General features: G+C 35.3%; 1 protein-coding gene and 1 long non-coding RNA gene across 3 annotated transcripts in view; one reads left to right on the top strand and one right to left on the bottom strand.

Moving 5' to 3' along the window:
* Positions 1-14,880, top strand: part of pcxb (pyruvate carboxylase b) — an 848,274-nt gene that overhangs the window by 350,047 nt on the left and 483,347 nt on the right. The window lies entirely within an intron of this gene.
* Positions 1,957-2,438, bottom strand: LOC115438668 (uncharacterized). The gene is made up of 2 exons (XR_003938128.1): positions 2,366-2,438; positions 1,957-2,018 (listed from the first exon to the last, which is right to left on the bottom strand). It is a non-coding gene; the product is annotated as an uncharacterized LOC115438668 (long non-coding RNA).

A 14,880-nucleotide genomic window follows, 5' to 3' on the forward strand; every position in this document is an offset into this window, starting at 1 on the left:
GTCAGGTTAGCATTAGATACGCCAAACAATATTTATGTACATGCAGTAGAACCAATAAAAACACACACTGGGACAAAGAAATAAAAAGTGTGTTTCTGTTCACATTTTGGACTTTGTAAACAAAACTGCGCCGGATAAATTTGACATCAATAACATAACCTATTAGTGAAATTACTGATATTGAGTCCGTTTACATCATAGGTGTCAAACATGCGGCCTGCGGGTGCAAAACCGGCCCACCAAACGGTCCGATCTGGCCCATGGGATGAATTTGTCAAATTCAAAAATTATCCTGAAGATATTAACCCATAAAGACCCAAACATCCATTACCGACAAAGAGCATCTACTGATCTAAACTGTCTTAATACCTGTTGATCCACTAATGCTATCAATCCATGTAAATAATTGGTGTAAAATACAGTTTGTCATCTTTTCATGGTCATCAGATATGCCCCATTTGGACGTTCAGAGGCTCCGTAGTGAACATGAAAACACCGTCATCTTCTACAACATTGATTCATTAGTAAAACCCATGGAGTTGGATTAATGACAGTGGATGGAGACAAGTGGTTTATGTTCAGTTAATTATATATTTTATTGAATAAGTCACATTTTCTGCAGTTTTGTCTGTTTTTGAAATAATAAACCTCAAGTTTAATATTAGCTTTGAGCATCTTAATGATCAATAAATTAAATACAGGCAAATACTTGATTTATATTGATAAAATGCAAAATACTAAGGATACTATCATAATAAGTGGTGATTAATCACTTAAGAAAGGTTAGATGTTGCGAAAATTTCATTAGTGAAGTGACGCCACACAACACTGTAGGTGCATACTCCAAAAGAAAATCAGCAAGTGGTGCCAGGGACAACAAACCCCGCCCCTCGCACACATTGTAGCTTATTAAGCAATGGATCCTGCTGATGTCATCATGTCTATGTGTGTGCTGATGTCAGTATATCAGTTTCCTCTATATATGTGCCAAGTTTGAAGTAAATTGAAACAAAATTAATGTTTTTATAGATGTTCAAAATTTCGCCCTTTATAAGTAAATGGGGAAAAAAAAAAGGTTTAAAAAATTTAACTTTGACCTACTGTTCCCAGAATGTAAACAGATCTATTTTGTATCACCGTCAGTCTATAAACCTAATTTGGTATGAATTCAACCAATAGTTTTGCTGATAGAGGCATGTGAAAATTTGCCCATTATAAGTAAATGGAAAAAACAAGATTTTAAAAATTCATGAAAAATTTGAACTTTGAATTGAATTTGAACTGTTCCCATAATATAATCAGATCTATTTTGTATCACTGGCAATCTATAAACCCAATTTGGTATGAAGTCAACCAATAGTTTTTCTGCTACAGGCATGTGAAAATTTGCCCATTATGAGTAAATGGAAAAAACAAAATTTTAAAAATTCATGAAAAATTTGAACTTTCACCTACTGTTCCCATAATGTAATCAGCTCTATTTTGTATCACCGGCAATCTATAAACCCAATTTGGTATGAATTCAACCAATAGTTTTGCTGCTACAGACATTTGAAATTTCGCCCATTTTAAGTAAATGGAAAAAAACAAGATTTTAAAAATTCATGAAAAATTTTAACTTTGACCTACTTTTCCCAAAATGTAACCACATCTAGTCTTGGTCACTGACTATCTATACACATATTTTGGTATGAATTCAGCCAACAGTTTTTCTGCTACAGGCATGTGAAAATTTGCCCATTATAAGTAAATGGAAAAAACAAGATTTTAAAAATTCATGAAAAATTTGAACGTTCATCTACTGTTCCCATAATGTAATCAGATCTATTTTGTATCACCGGCAAACTATAAACCCAATTTGGTATGAATTCAACCAATAGTTTTTCTGCTACAGGCATGTGAAAATTTGCCCATTATGAGTAAATGGAAAAAACAAAATTTTAAAAATTCATGAAAAATTTGAACTTTCACCTACTGTTCCCATAATGTAATCAGCTCTATTTTGTATCACCGGCAATCTATAAACCCAATTTGGTATGAATTCAACCAATAGTTTTGCTGCTACAGACATTTGAAATTTCGCCCATTTTAAGTAAATGGAAAAAAACAAGATTTTAAAAATTCATGAAAAATTTTAACTTTGACCTACTTTTCCCAAAATGTAACCACATCTAGTCTTGGTCACTGACTATCTATACACATATTTTGGTATGAATTCAGCCAACAGTTTTTCTGCTACAGGCATGTGAAAATTTGCCCATTATAAGTAAATGGAAAAAACAAGATTTTAAAAATTCATGAAAAATTTGAACGTTCACCTACTGTTCCCATAATGTAATCAGATCTATTTTGTATCACCGGCAACCTATAAACCCAATTTGGTATGAATTCAACCAATAGTTTTGCTGCTAGTGTGTTAACAAACAAAGAAACAATAGAGTAACAAGGTAATAATGAACTGAAACATGTAAACCGGGGTTTTTCAATTATCACATTTCTGTAATGCATGTAAACGTGTCAGATCCAATTATTACATTTTTTTATGGTTGTGTAAAAAGTCTGTGACAGGTGACAATAGAACAGATGCTATGTGAGAAGACAAGAGCTAATCATTAAAAAAAAAAAGCAATCGGTGGAAAAGGATGTAGAAATAGTGATTAAATCTGACATTTCTGTTGGTTTCATTCAGTTTTAATGCAGGCGAGACCTGTGTGACCGACATGAAAGAAGTCTTTCATTAATCCATATGAACGTCGTAGAAATGGAAGAAAGCTGTGAATGAATGGTTGGGCTGAGATTTTGATCGGGAAAGGAAATGAAGAAGGGGCAACGATAAAATACAGAGGAAAAAAAAAAAAAATACAGTGAAGGATACGGTTGATGCATGATACGTAAGTGCATTTAGTAGATCAAGGTTTCAGCCTGATGATGAAAGGGCTTTTGTCCTTGTTAGGGAATAAAGAGATATGCGCGTTCTTGCTCACAAGGACATGCTTACACAGACTTTTGGGTTAGCATTGATACAGACACACACATATTCTCAGCCACACACACACATTTAACCATTGCACGATGCATATCCAGTTCTCTATTATCCATCACAGGCTAATTCATTAGTTTCACTGATAAAAACGTAGCTCATTAATTCAGCACTTTGTGTAAGGGTGTGTGTGTTTATGAGGCAAGACAGACCGATATGGGGGTCACAAGCGAAATTAGAAAAATGGAAAATTAATTTTGGAGGGTGCGCACACATGTTTATAGGATTGTTCGTGTTTGAGCAGCGCCTTTAATATCTCCCAACAATTGAATGCTGTTTTCGCATTTTGGTAGGAAACGGTCTCGCACCACACTTTCGGAAAAGAGGGAAATATTGTACTGGCAGGATCAGTGGGAGCAGGAAAAATATATTCAAAGTGCACAGAAAGATGGTTGAGGCAGAGGGGAAGGGTCAAAGGTCAAACTGAAAAGGATGTCGGGCTGATAGCAGTGCGTTGGAGGTGAAGTCGGGTCAAAATGCTGTAAGAGACGACTTGGAAAAAGAGGGAAGAAGAGGATTAATCAGGATAAAGATATAGTGGCGTGTTAGAAGATGGGTAATAAAAGTTTAAAAGTGGTGGTGAAAGCAGGAGGATGAAGAGGATCAGTACGAGATGAGATAAAATCCACTGCAACTGCTGGGTCATTTTTCCTGTGTATATGCTGATGAGTCACTACTTTATGTGTATGTGGCGAATTCTCCTCCTTATGCACCACCTTTTAACTTTATTGACTAAAATTTGCTTGGAGGCCTTATTTCTGTCTTTGTGCATAAGAAATCAATATGAGTGAATCCCCAAAGGAACTTTGTGTTGGTAAATGCAACTTATGCAAATTTACAGGATTTCAGTTCTGTTGCAACATGTTGATGGTAATATCAACTATGTTTTCAGCTCAAAAATGTCCAATTTCATTTCAATTAATGCTATATTTTCATGTCACAAATGGCCAAGTTATATTTTAACTGAATCTACCTGAAAAACACATATTCTGTTCTTTTAGATTCCCCAATTTTTCTGACAAGATTCTATCCTACATATCACGTTTTATTTTTACAGGTTCAATATGGAGTATGGTGCTGATCCATCCTGCTTATGTTACGCCAATACATACATTAAGAATGTCACATGTCACTTTTTAAATCAACACTTTTCTAATAATAAGCATTTTTATAAATAAATAACAATTCTATATTGTTATTTCCTCTTTAGTATGATGATAAACTATACAATAAATAATTCTGATACTAGTTTTTGCACAGGGATCATTTGTGGAAACGGTGACGAGGCTGCCAAGCATCAGTATGATGGGATCTGTAACAACCATGTCACATCCGTCCACTGCCACATTTAGTGTTTTTGTGTCAGCTGTTATTGTTTTAGATCCACAATACTAACATTTATGAATAAGAGGAGAATTAGCAATAGTAAGTATATAAGTTTATTACTAATAAAGTACTGGTACTGACCAGAGCATCATGGGTAATGTCACGTCTGTCCACCAGCAAAAGTTTTCACATACACGTCCTATTCAAAATCCGATATTTCTGAAAATATAGCTTCCACTGTCAAATAATATCAGTAGTCTGTGCACAAATGTATTAGCATTATTTCAACACAGTTCTATGCATTTCTTACAACTTTTTCTTTTCTTTTTTTTTTTTTTTGACAAAAATGGCCACTCATTTGACCCCCTAAGTAAATTTTAGTCGACATGTACATCATCATGACATTACATTAGCAGCATGGAAAGTCTGGATGGAGGCTGATATAGGTTGCATTCTAAAAAAAAAAAACATGGAAGCAGAAACTTAACCTTTATTTAAACAGGAAAAATCCCACTGAGATTAAGAACCTCTTTTACAAGGGAGTCCTGGCTAAGATAGACAGCAGCAAATCCAACATGCAGGTACAAGATTACACAGTTAAAACATATATTTAGGGTTAGACTACGTTCAGACAGCACGCCTTGATGCACAATTCAGTTTTTGTGGTGAAATCCGATTTTTTTTTTGTGTGTGTGTGTTCATTCATACGGGCTTTTTCAAAAAGAATGAGCCGATTTCATGACTCATTGCTTCAGTTCGCAAGCATTGTCAGTGCCCATTTGAAAGAGGAGTTTTCAATGGCTAACCTCGATGACCCTAAACATCAAATAACAACAGCAGTCAACTGAGGAAATAAAAGTTGATTGTGAGTAGAATGCTTGTGACTGGGCTGGAGTTTTTTTTATTGCTTTTCTTTATTAAAATACTGTGTGATGAAATCGATTCATTCTTTTTGAATAATCTTGTATTACACATTAGATGCAGCTTTGGTTAGTGTATCTTCTGGTAATTATATTGTCTTTTCAGAACAAAGGAAAACTGGTGGTTAATTGATTTCGTTTTAAAATAGAAGAATTAAAACTGAATTTCAAGGCGTTTTTCTTTTTCAGTGTCAAAACAGTTAAACCAAATGTAAAAAAACAGATTTTTGTTTTCTCTTTCTAATAACAAAAAAGTAACTACCTGACAGAAATGGAAAAACAGAAAAGAGTTTGTAGACATTCAGGGAGGGAGCATGTCTACAATGTCCAGATTTCATACGAACTGGAAGATTCGTACAAACCCATCGTTGGTAAGAATCTTTGTGACCTAGGCGTTAGCGCTGTTTCCTTGAAAATGACAACATCCGGTTTCAGAAAATGAAAAAAAAAAAACCCATATTTTTGGTCTGTTTTTCCACCTAGCCACCTGGCGTGCATACTACATCGATAAACAGGAAATTTCACACACTTTTGCGTGTCCGTCTGCATGCACATTTTCCCCGAAAAACGCAGAATTAAAAGTGAGAACGCAGCGCCGCTTTTGCGTTTTCGACTCAGATCGTTACTGTCTAAACCAGGAGTGTCAAACTCATTTTCTTTCCGGGGCCATATTCAGCCCAATTTGATCTCCAGCGGGCCGGACCAGTCAAATAATAGCATAATAGCCTATAAATAATGACAACTTCAAATTTTTTAGTGCAAAAAATAACAGTAAATGATGAAACTATTTCTATCCAAAACAAAACAGATGTGAATAACTGGAAAAAACAGAAATTTCTTAAGAAAAATAAGAACAATTTTATCAATATTATGCCTCAACTTATGATTTATACATGTGCATTACAGATCCGATCTACAAAAGTACAAAACAGGGAGAACATTGTTCAAATTGCACTTATTTTTCTTTAGACATTCCAGGTTGTTCATATTTGTTCAGGTTATTGACATTTTATTGTTAAAGGATATCAGAATTTAATGTTCTTTGCAATAAATCAAAGAGAAAAAATTGGTGTTGCCATTATTTACAGGCATAATGTCATATTATTTTTCTCACATTAAACCAAGAAGAGCATTTGGAGTCATTATTTCTAGGTTATTATGCTATTATTTTTGAGTTTGATGCCCTTGACTGTTAATATCCTCAGGGTAATTTTTGCATTTTGCACTTTGTAAATTCATCTCACGGGCCAGATTGGAACCTTTGGTGGGCCGGTTTTGGCCCCCGGGCCGCATGTTTGACACCTGTGGTCTAAACGTAGCCTCAGTCTGGACTTAAAAGCACTCACCTGTCACCTGTCACCTGTCACCAGCTCCCTCTCTCCGCCATACTTATAGCCTGTAAGATATGATGCAGAAAATTGCAAATCCGGATTTAAAAGTTGTTTGTTTTTTTTTTAATAGATATTGAGGCTGATTTTTGGGCTTAAAGTCCCAGATGATTCTTAGCCGAGGCGGAGTTCAGTCAGCATCTGAACTTTGCTTGTTCTCCCACTCAGTGGGTGCACTGAGTTAATGAACGGTATGGGAACCACTTAAATAAGCATTAAAGATGTTTCCCCCCCAAAAAAAAATCTGTTAAATTTTCCACAGAGCCCCCCCACCCCCACCCCCACCCCTAGTTCTGCAGATGGTTTTGCCTGCGTCTCATACAGTAGCTGTTTTAATTATGCATATTTCATTTCCTTTTCCTATCTTTGTTTTCTTACTTAACACAGGCTTTTCCCATCTCCCCTCCTTTAAGTCACTTCACTGCGTCTTAGTCAGCTCCTCCTTTTGATCTCCTGCATTTCCTTTTTACCTTTTTCTATTTTAACTCCCACTGTTTGTGTTTGACTAGGTCATATTGCTCTGTCACTCCGCCTCTGTCTGCTTTGTCAATTCCCCTCATACCTCTATTTTTTTTTTCCTCCCTCAACTTTTACTCTCTTACTCTCTGTATTTTTCAAAGCCTTTGAGACCCGCGAGTCTTTGCCAGTTCAGCTCGACTCCACAATAAAACAGTTGAAGTGTGCATGCAGGGAGGCGAGGAGAAAAGGTGACGGAGCTTGTTGGACACTATGGATGGAGTGAGTAATAGGGAGGGAAATAAAGGAAGGGAATAATGTAAATGTATGATTATGAAGCATACAGAAAAAATGTGGGTTTTCTGAGTTTTACAGATTTGAATTGCCTTCTCAGAGGCAACATTGTGTGCAACTAATGGTGTAGTCCAGAGTATATAGGCCGTATATATCTACTTATTTTTCAGTCATCTTTGCGTATACCTACTTCTGTATCCCCCTGACATGCACCATTCAGTAGTATCTGAGCCAAATTGTCCATGTTTTCCCCTCAGATGGTGATGGCATGACCCGCCCTACTCTGCCTCTAATTGGCTAGTACTCGTTGTCTTCACTGATTAGATTGATAACTTTAGGCATGAGAACTGATGAGCCAATCAGAGGCAGAGTAGGGCAGGTCATGCCGAGGAAAATATTGCTAACTAGAGCTGACCACCTCTTGAACTTGATTGGCCACCCCAGTTGATTGACAGGTCACTGCACGTCTCATTGAGAGATGCAGGTTAATTGGAAATGCGAACAAAGAAGGCAGAGTAAACGTCTTTTAAGTGAGTGACACATATTGAGAGAACCTACTTTCATGGAATACATCATTCTAAGGTAAATTTAAGGTGGTTTCAGAATGAGTCTGTTTTAAACTACTGGTCATGTGACTGCACATTTTGAGGAGAAGAGATTTTGTCACCAATAGTTAAACTGTGTGAGTAGGCTAACGTTATGAAAGGCTAACGTTATCATATGTTTGCCTCATGTTGAATACATTTCCATTAATGCAGCTGCTTGTGTGACCAGTAATACCTACAAACTGCTTCTGATCAAGTCATGATAATGTATAATAGTGAGCAAATACTACTGATGGATTTTTGGCTAAACTAAACACAGTAGTCCAGGGGTCTCAAACATGCGGCCCGGGAGCCAGATGCGGCCCTCCAAAGGTTCCAATGTGGCCTTTAGGAGGAATTTGCAAAGTGCAAAAATTCCAGTCTAGGCTGTCAAACTCATTTTAGCTCCGGTTCCACGTACAGACTAATATGATCTACAGTAAAGTAATAGAATAATAACCTACAAAAAAGAATGACTCAATATTTTCTTCTCGCTTTGATGTGAAAAAAAAAAAAATAAATACACTATGCCTATAAATAACGACAACTTCAAATTTTTGTCTTTCTTTTAGTGCAAAAAATAACAAATTATGAAAATAGTTACATTAACAAACTATCCTGTAACAATAAAATGTGAATAAGTCGAATAAATACGAAAAACCTGAAACGTCTAAACAAAATTCAGCACAATTTTAACTATTTTCTGCCTGTTACTAAGTGTTTAGTGTCTTTGTAGATCCATAATGCACATGCATAAATGATAAGTTGACGCATCATATTGTTAACATTGCACTTATTTGTCTTAAGAAATTTCAGTTTTTACGGGTTATTCACATCTTTTTTGTTTGGATACTTCATAAAAGTCAGTTATTTCATAATTTAACCCTTTCATGTATACTGGTCACTACAGTGGACAGCTATTCTACAGCTGTTCTCTTATATATTCATGGATTTTTCTGTTTGTTTGTTTTTGCATATATCTTTATTAAAGTTCTAAGACACTACATATCTTTTCTGACATGAATTTGTAACATTGTGTAGGTCTCCCTTGAGCATACTCTCAACCCCAGAACTACAAGCCCCCCCGCCCCAGTTTTCACGCAATTCATCTGTAAATACATGTTTCTTCGTTTCAAAAATTAAATGCAAGGTGTCCCGCTGAATGGACATTTTTGCAACTTCATGTAAAATAGGTTCATAAGATCATTTTTATTATTAGTAGTAGTAGTTGTATGTCTTTTTTTAACTTTATTTTTTGTTTTTTTTATATAGTTCTTGTTTATTTATTTATTTTTCATAAGAAAATTTTCAATTGCATTGTTTTTTTTCATGCCTGAAGAGAAATAAAAACACTCAGGAAAAAAATCTCGATTAAAGTTCTCATAATTTGTGCATGAAAGGGTTAATGGGGGGGGGGTTTGCACTGAAACAAAGACAAAAATTTGGAGTTGTCATTATTTATAGGTTATTATGCTATAATTTTACCGGTCCGGCCCACTGGAGTTCAAATCGGGCTGAATGTGGCCCCTGAAAGAAAATAAGTTTGAGACCCCTGTAGTAGTCTGACATGTCACTCTTTCTAAAACAGGATGTTTTTGTGGACTACTTTAACCCTTAATAGGTAACCTGGGGTCCCAGCAGACCCCACGTTTTTAATTTTTTATGTTTTCTATGTTTTTATTTGAAGCTTGTGCGTGTTACTTCATTTACCCTCCTAGTATAGGGATCTGAAAAGTAAAATGGAACCAAAAAATTAACTCGTAGAATAATATAGACAATACAGACATTTTGGGGTCACCCGTGACCCCAGGTTACCTTTAACGTATATTGATTTATTGTTTTTCCATTTCAGGTATTTCAGAATATGATCAATAATTGATATTATAAATTTCTAATAACGCTAACCTTCAGTGCTTTAATCTTTTTTGAGTAATTTTAACATTGTGTGAGGCCATGGCTAAGAGGAAAACTCTAAGTGATGAAGATATTAGGATAGAGCTTGTAGATTTACAAGTAGAATCTGAATCAGATGATGACCATTTATCGATTGATAGTGTTTATGACGTCAGTTTTCCTTCTGTGAAGACTGTTTGTGAGCACCTATTCGTACTACCCAATTATGTAGTTAGTTTAGTTTTTAGTTCTAGTTTAGTTTTTAGAGAAACTTTATTGAAACTGTATTGCAAATGTGTTGTAGCAACGTAGTGTGTTTATTTGTAACATGTGAAACTTTTTTGAAATTAACTTTAGTGAAGGAAATACTTCACGCAGTAAAGGAGAATTTATTTGGAAAATAAAGCACAATTTTGTTATATTTTTTTCGTTTCATTGCTATCCTTTCATACTGTATGCAATAAAGTATTGTAACTGACTAAAAAATAACATTTTTAGATGTTTTTATCACCGTAGGTAACCTGGGGTCTAGCTGGACCCCAGGTTACCTTTAGCTGTGGGGTTGCCTATTAAGGGTTAAACATAAATAAATAAATAAATAAATAAATAAAAAAGCAAAAATTGAGAGTATCCCCACTTGACCACTACACCACTGTGTGCAACCGTTCATTCACACCTTTGCATAAGCATTACACACTTTACATCAGCAAAATAACTCTTGTCAAACATGGACGGTGCTAATAATACTTACCACCTGCTCCCTAATGTCTGAGGTGACTCATCAGAGAGACCCAGCAAAGGTCAATACCTGCAGCAGACAAGTGGTATTCAGTACAACCCTACAGCTCTCATATGTTCTCACACAGAACAGACTGAAATGAACCATTCAAATAAACGAGTTAATTATTCCGCGTCTGTCATTCGCTTCTTCGACGAGATAAATTGTTTTTTTTTTTGATCACGACGGATGCGTTTGAGGAGTTTTTTAATAAAGGTAGCGACTCATTTTAGAATATCAAACTGACTGGAACGTATTCACTTCATTCATATTCTTCATTATTTAAAAAAAAAAAAAAAAGAAAAAAAGAGTTGTATATTCATTCCGACGTCTTTATCAATCTCAGGAGCAAACCTAATAATAATGAGCAGGCACGAATTAGCACTAAATAGTCTCCAAGAGCGTGCAAGATTTGTTTTCCCAGTAGATAATGCCAGTGGTTTAGGGGCACATGCATTAGCGCCCATGTACTTAAAATGCAAAAGTAGCCACATTGTTCAATAGGTAACATTCAAAGCAATTACCTGTAATTACCTTTTGATTTTTTTTTTCTCTTTTTGCATGCCAAGCAGTTACAACATAAATTAGTTTTCCACCAGAAAGTGAAAAAAGTGAAGCATACTATTGTACGTTACTGCTCCTTATGCACATTTAATCTGCAGTGTTTGATTTTGCTCCTGCGGGTTTAATAGTGCTTCTATGGCAACCGAAAGCCTTAAATACAGACACATGAGGTTAAGCAGCCAAAAAGAAGTGGAAGAAAATTTGCAAGACATTATATAAAATTGTGGTCGTGGGGGGTCAAGTAGTTAAAGGAATTTTGGACCTAGCTGATTACAAAATATCCCGCCACTGCAATAAGTCGCAAATTACACCGTGCATCGTCAGAGGCAGTGTGCATATTAAGCGAAAAAGCAAATCGGCTAAAATGGAGGTAGGGAAAGGGAGGCTTACTAGAACTAACATGATGTTACGAAGCAAGAGATGTGACTAGGAGGAAAGGAGCAGCAGAGGTGCACTGACCTACTTAGAGGGAAACGGGTGCTGTGTTTTCTATATACTGTACAGAATGAGGAGGGAAGTGGCGGCGCTGAGAGGAGTGGGATGGATGGATGGATACAAAGCGCTGGAGAGAGACAATGATTGGCAGATGGCCACGTTGGATTGTGTATTTGCTGCGACACCACCCTGTAGCGTCGCCTCCATTTGCATATGCACAGAGGTAGAAGCTCGAATGTGGGCGCTGACGATATTCCGAATCCACACAATGTTCTCCCAGATTAGACGCTCATTCTTTTCCATATTTGATTTTCTTCCTTCCATCTGTGTCCCCAGTGCTGTTTTTTTTTTTTTTTTTCTTCATTTGTCCTCGTCATTCTGTCAGTCCCGCTCCCCCGTCACCCCATCCCTCCATTTCTAATTGTATCACATCGGTATTACTTCTGCCTGCTTGGTTGAACAGCGACATCAGTGTTATCCCAAAGGCCTGAACTGGCAGCTGCACATTTCATTGACCACCCATGTCCTGAGCTCTGTGTTAATGTACCTGTAGTTAATGTGGCTCGAAAAACTAGAATGTAAGCAACGCTCATGCATAGACGACAGGCTAGGTTGGTTACCGCTGCGTCTCCGAATAACAAATACATCTGATTTTCTTTAACCCATAAGGACCCAGCGCAACTATTTTGGCATTTCCAAATAGAGGTGGACCGATATATCAGCCAGCCAATATATCGGGCCGAGATACTGATTTTTTTTAAATATCGGTCATCGCCCTTATTTATTTATTTATTTATTTTTTGAAAGCCGATATTTGATCGCTAGTAAAAATGTTATAAAATATTTGATCAGGCACCTGTGTGGGCAGTAAATGTTAAAAGAGTGCTATGTGTATTAATAATTTCATTTGTATTGCCGCATAAAAATCTTAATTATCTGTGTCTTTTAATTGTATTTTACGGTTAGTGTGCTTTAAAAAAAAAAAAAAAAAAAGACCTAAAAAATCGACTGTAGATATCGACCATTGGTTGACCAAATTTTTTAAAAAATCGGCGTTGGCCTTAGAAAATCCCATATCAGTCGACTTCGAGTTCCAAATGAATTTTCTCTGTTTTAAGTGATTTATCACCATTTACTGCAATATTATCCTCTGTATTTTGCCTTTTTAAGTCAAAATCATGTATTTTCCTCTGTTTAATTCACTGATCATGTAGATGTTCATTAAAGCTCAGCTTCAAGTTGAAGGTTATTGTATCAAAAACAGAGTAAACTGAAGAAAAAGTGACTTTTTGAGCAAAATATATCAGTAACTGAACATAAACCAAGCATTTCCATCTGCTGTCGTTGATCAAACTCCATGAGTTTTACTGGTGAATGAGTGTTGTGGACATTCACTCTGAACCTCTGAACGTCCAAGTGAAAAGATGACAAACTGATTTTTACACCAATTATTTACACATATTGATAGGATTAGTGGATCAACAGTAATTTAACATTTTATATCAGTAAATGATTTTAGTCACCAGTGGATGTTTGGGTCTTTATAGGTTCAAACTCTAAAACTACTGCACCTCACTAACAAGAGCTGCTTGTAACCAGATAAATTCTTCATATTCATCATCAATGGAATCAAGTTTTCTCTGTTTTGCGCTGCTCCAATGTCTCTCTAGGTGTTTTACTGACACTTAAAGGTTAACTGTGTACACTGTGTGTGTGAACGCATGTTAGCTAATGTGTGGGTGCAGCCTTCATTTTTAAAATATTTCTAATTTTATGAATGCTGGTATTTTACATTTTACTCAGGGACAACAGTTGAAAATAGCTTCTTTTTTTTTTACTAATACTGACATATTTACAGAAATGTACATTAATGTGTACTGTCCCTGCGAAATAAACAATAAAATAAATAAATAATAAATAAAAGATAAGATATACTTTATTGATCCGCCATGCTTGAAATACAAATGTACGGCAGCACAAGACAACATGTATCGATTACAGTAGTAAAAAAAAATGTTAAAAGCGACTAAAAATTTCAAAAAAAGTAATAATAATAATAATAATAATAATAATAATAATAATAATAATAATAATAATAGAATAAAGTGTGCAAGTGAAGTGATAATACTGAGCAATAAACAAAACCCATGATTTATGACGCTGAAGATTTTTTTTTATGTTAAAAAAAAAAAAGTCTGTAGATATCGACCATCAGCTGACCAAATTTTAAAAAATCAGCATCAGCCTTAGAAAAACCCATATCAGCTGACCCTTATTTCCAAATATCTATTTTTAACCTCTCTTGAGTGATTTATCACCATTTACTGCAATATTATCCTCTGTATTTTGCCTTTTTTAAGTCAAAATCATATATTTGTTGAAGGTTATTGTGTCAAAAACAGAGTAAACTGAAGAAAAAGTGACTTTTTGAGCAAAATATATCAGTAACTGAACATAAACCAAGCATTTCCATCCGCTGTCGTTGATCAAACTCCATGAGTTTTACTGGTGAATCAGTGTTGTTGATGTTCACTACAGAGTGTCTGAACGTCCAAGTGAAAAGATGACAAACTGATTTTTACACCAATTATTTACATATATTGATAGGATTAGTGGAACAACAGTAATTTAACATTTTATATCAGTAAATGATTTTAGTCACCAGTGGATGTTTGGGTCTTTATAGGTTCAAACTCTAAAACTACTGCACCTCACTAACAAGAGCTGCTTGTAACCAGATAAATTCTTCATATTCATCATCAATGGAATCAAGTTTTCTCTGTTTTGCGCTGCTCCAATGTCTCTCTAGGTGTTTTACTGACACTTAAAGGTTAACTGTGTACACTGTGTGTGTGAACGCATGTTAGCTAATGTGTGGGTGCAGCCTTAATTTTTAAATTATTTCTAATTTTATGAATGCTGGTATTTTACATTTTACTCAGGGACAACAGTTGAAAATAGCTTCTTTTTTTTTTACTAATACTGACATATTTACAGAAATGTACATTAATGTGTACTGTCCCTGCGAAATAAACAAATAAAATAAATAAAAAATAAATAAAAGATAAGATATACTTTATTGATCCGCCATGCTTGAAATACAAATGTACGGCAGCACAAGACAACATGTATCGATTACAGTAGTAAAAAAAAAATGTTAAAAGCGACTAAAAATTTCAAAAAAAGTAATAATAATAATAAT

This window comes from Sphaeramia orbicularis, chromosome 18, assembly GCF_902148855.1.
Source record: "Sphaeramia orbicularis chromosome 18, fSphaOr1.1, whole genome shotgun sequence".
NCBI lineage: Eukaryota > Metazoa > Chordata > Actinopteri > Kurtiformes > Apogonidae > Sphaeramia > Sphaeramia orbicularis.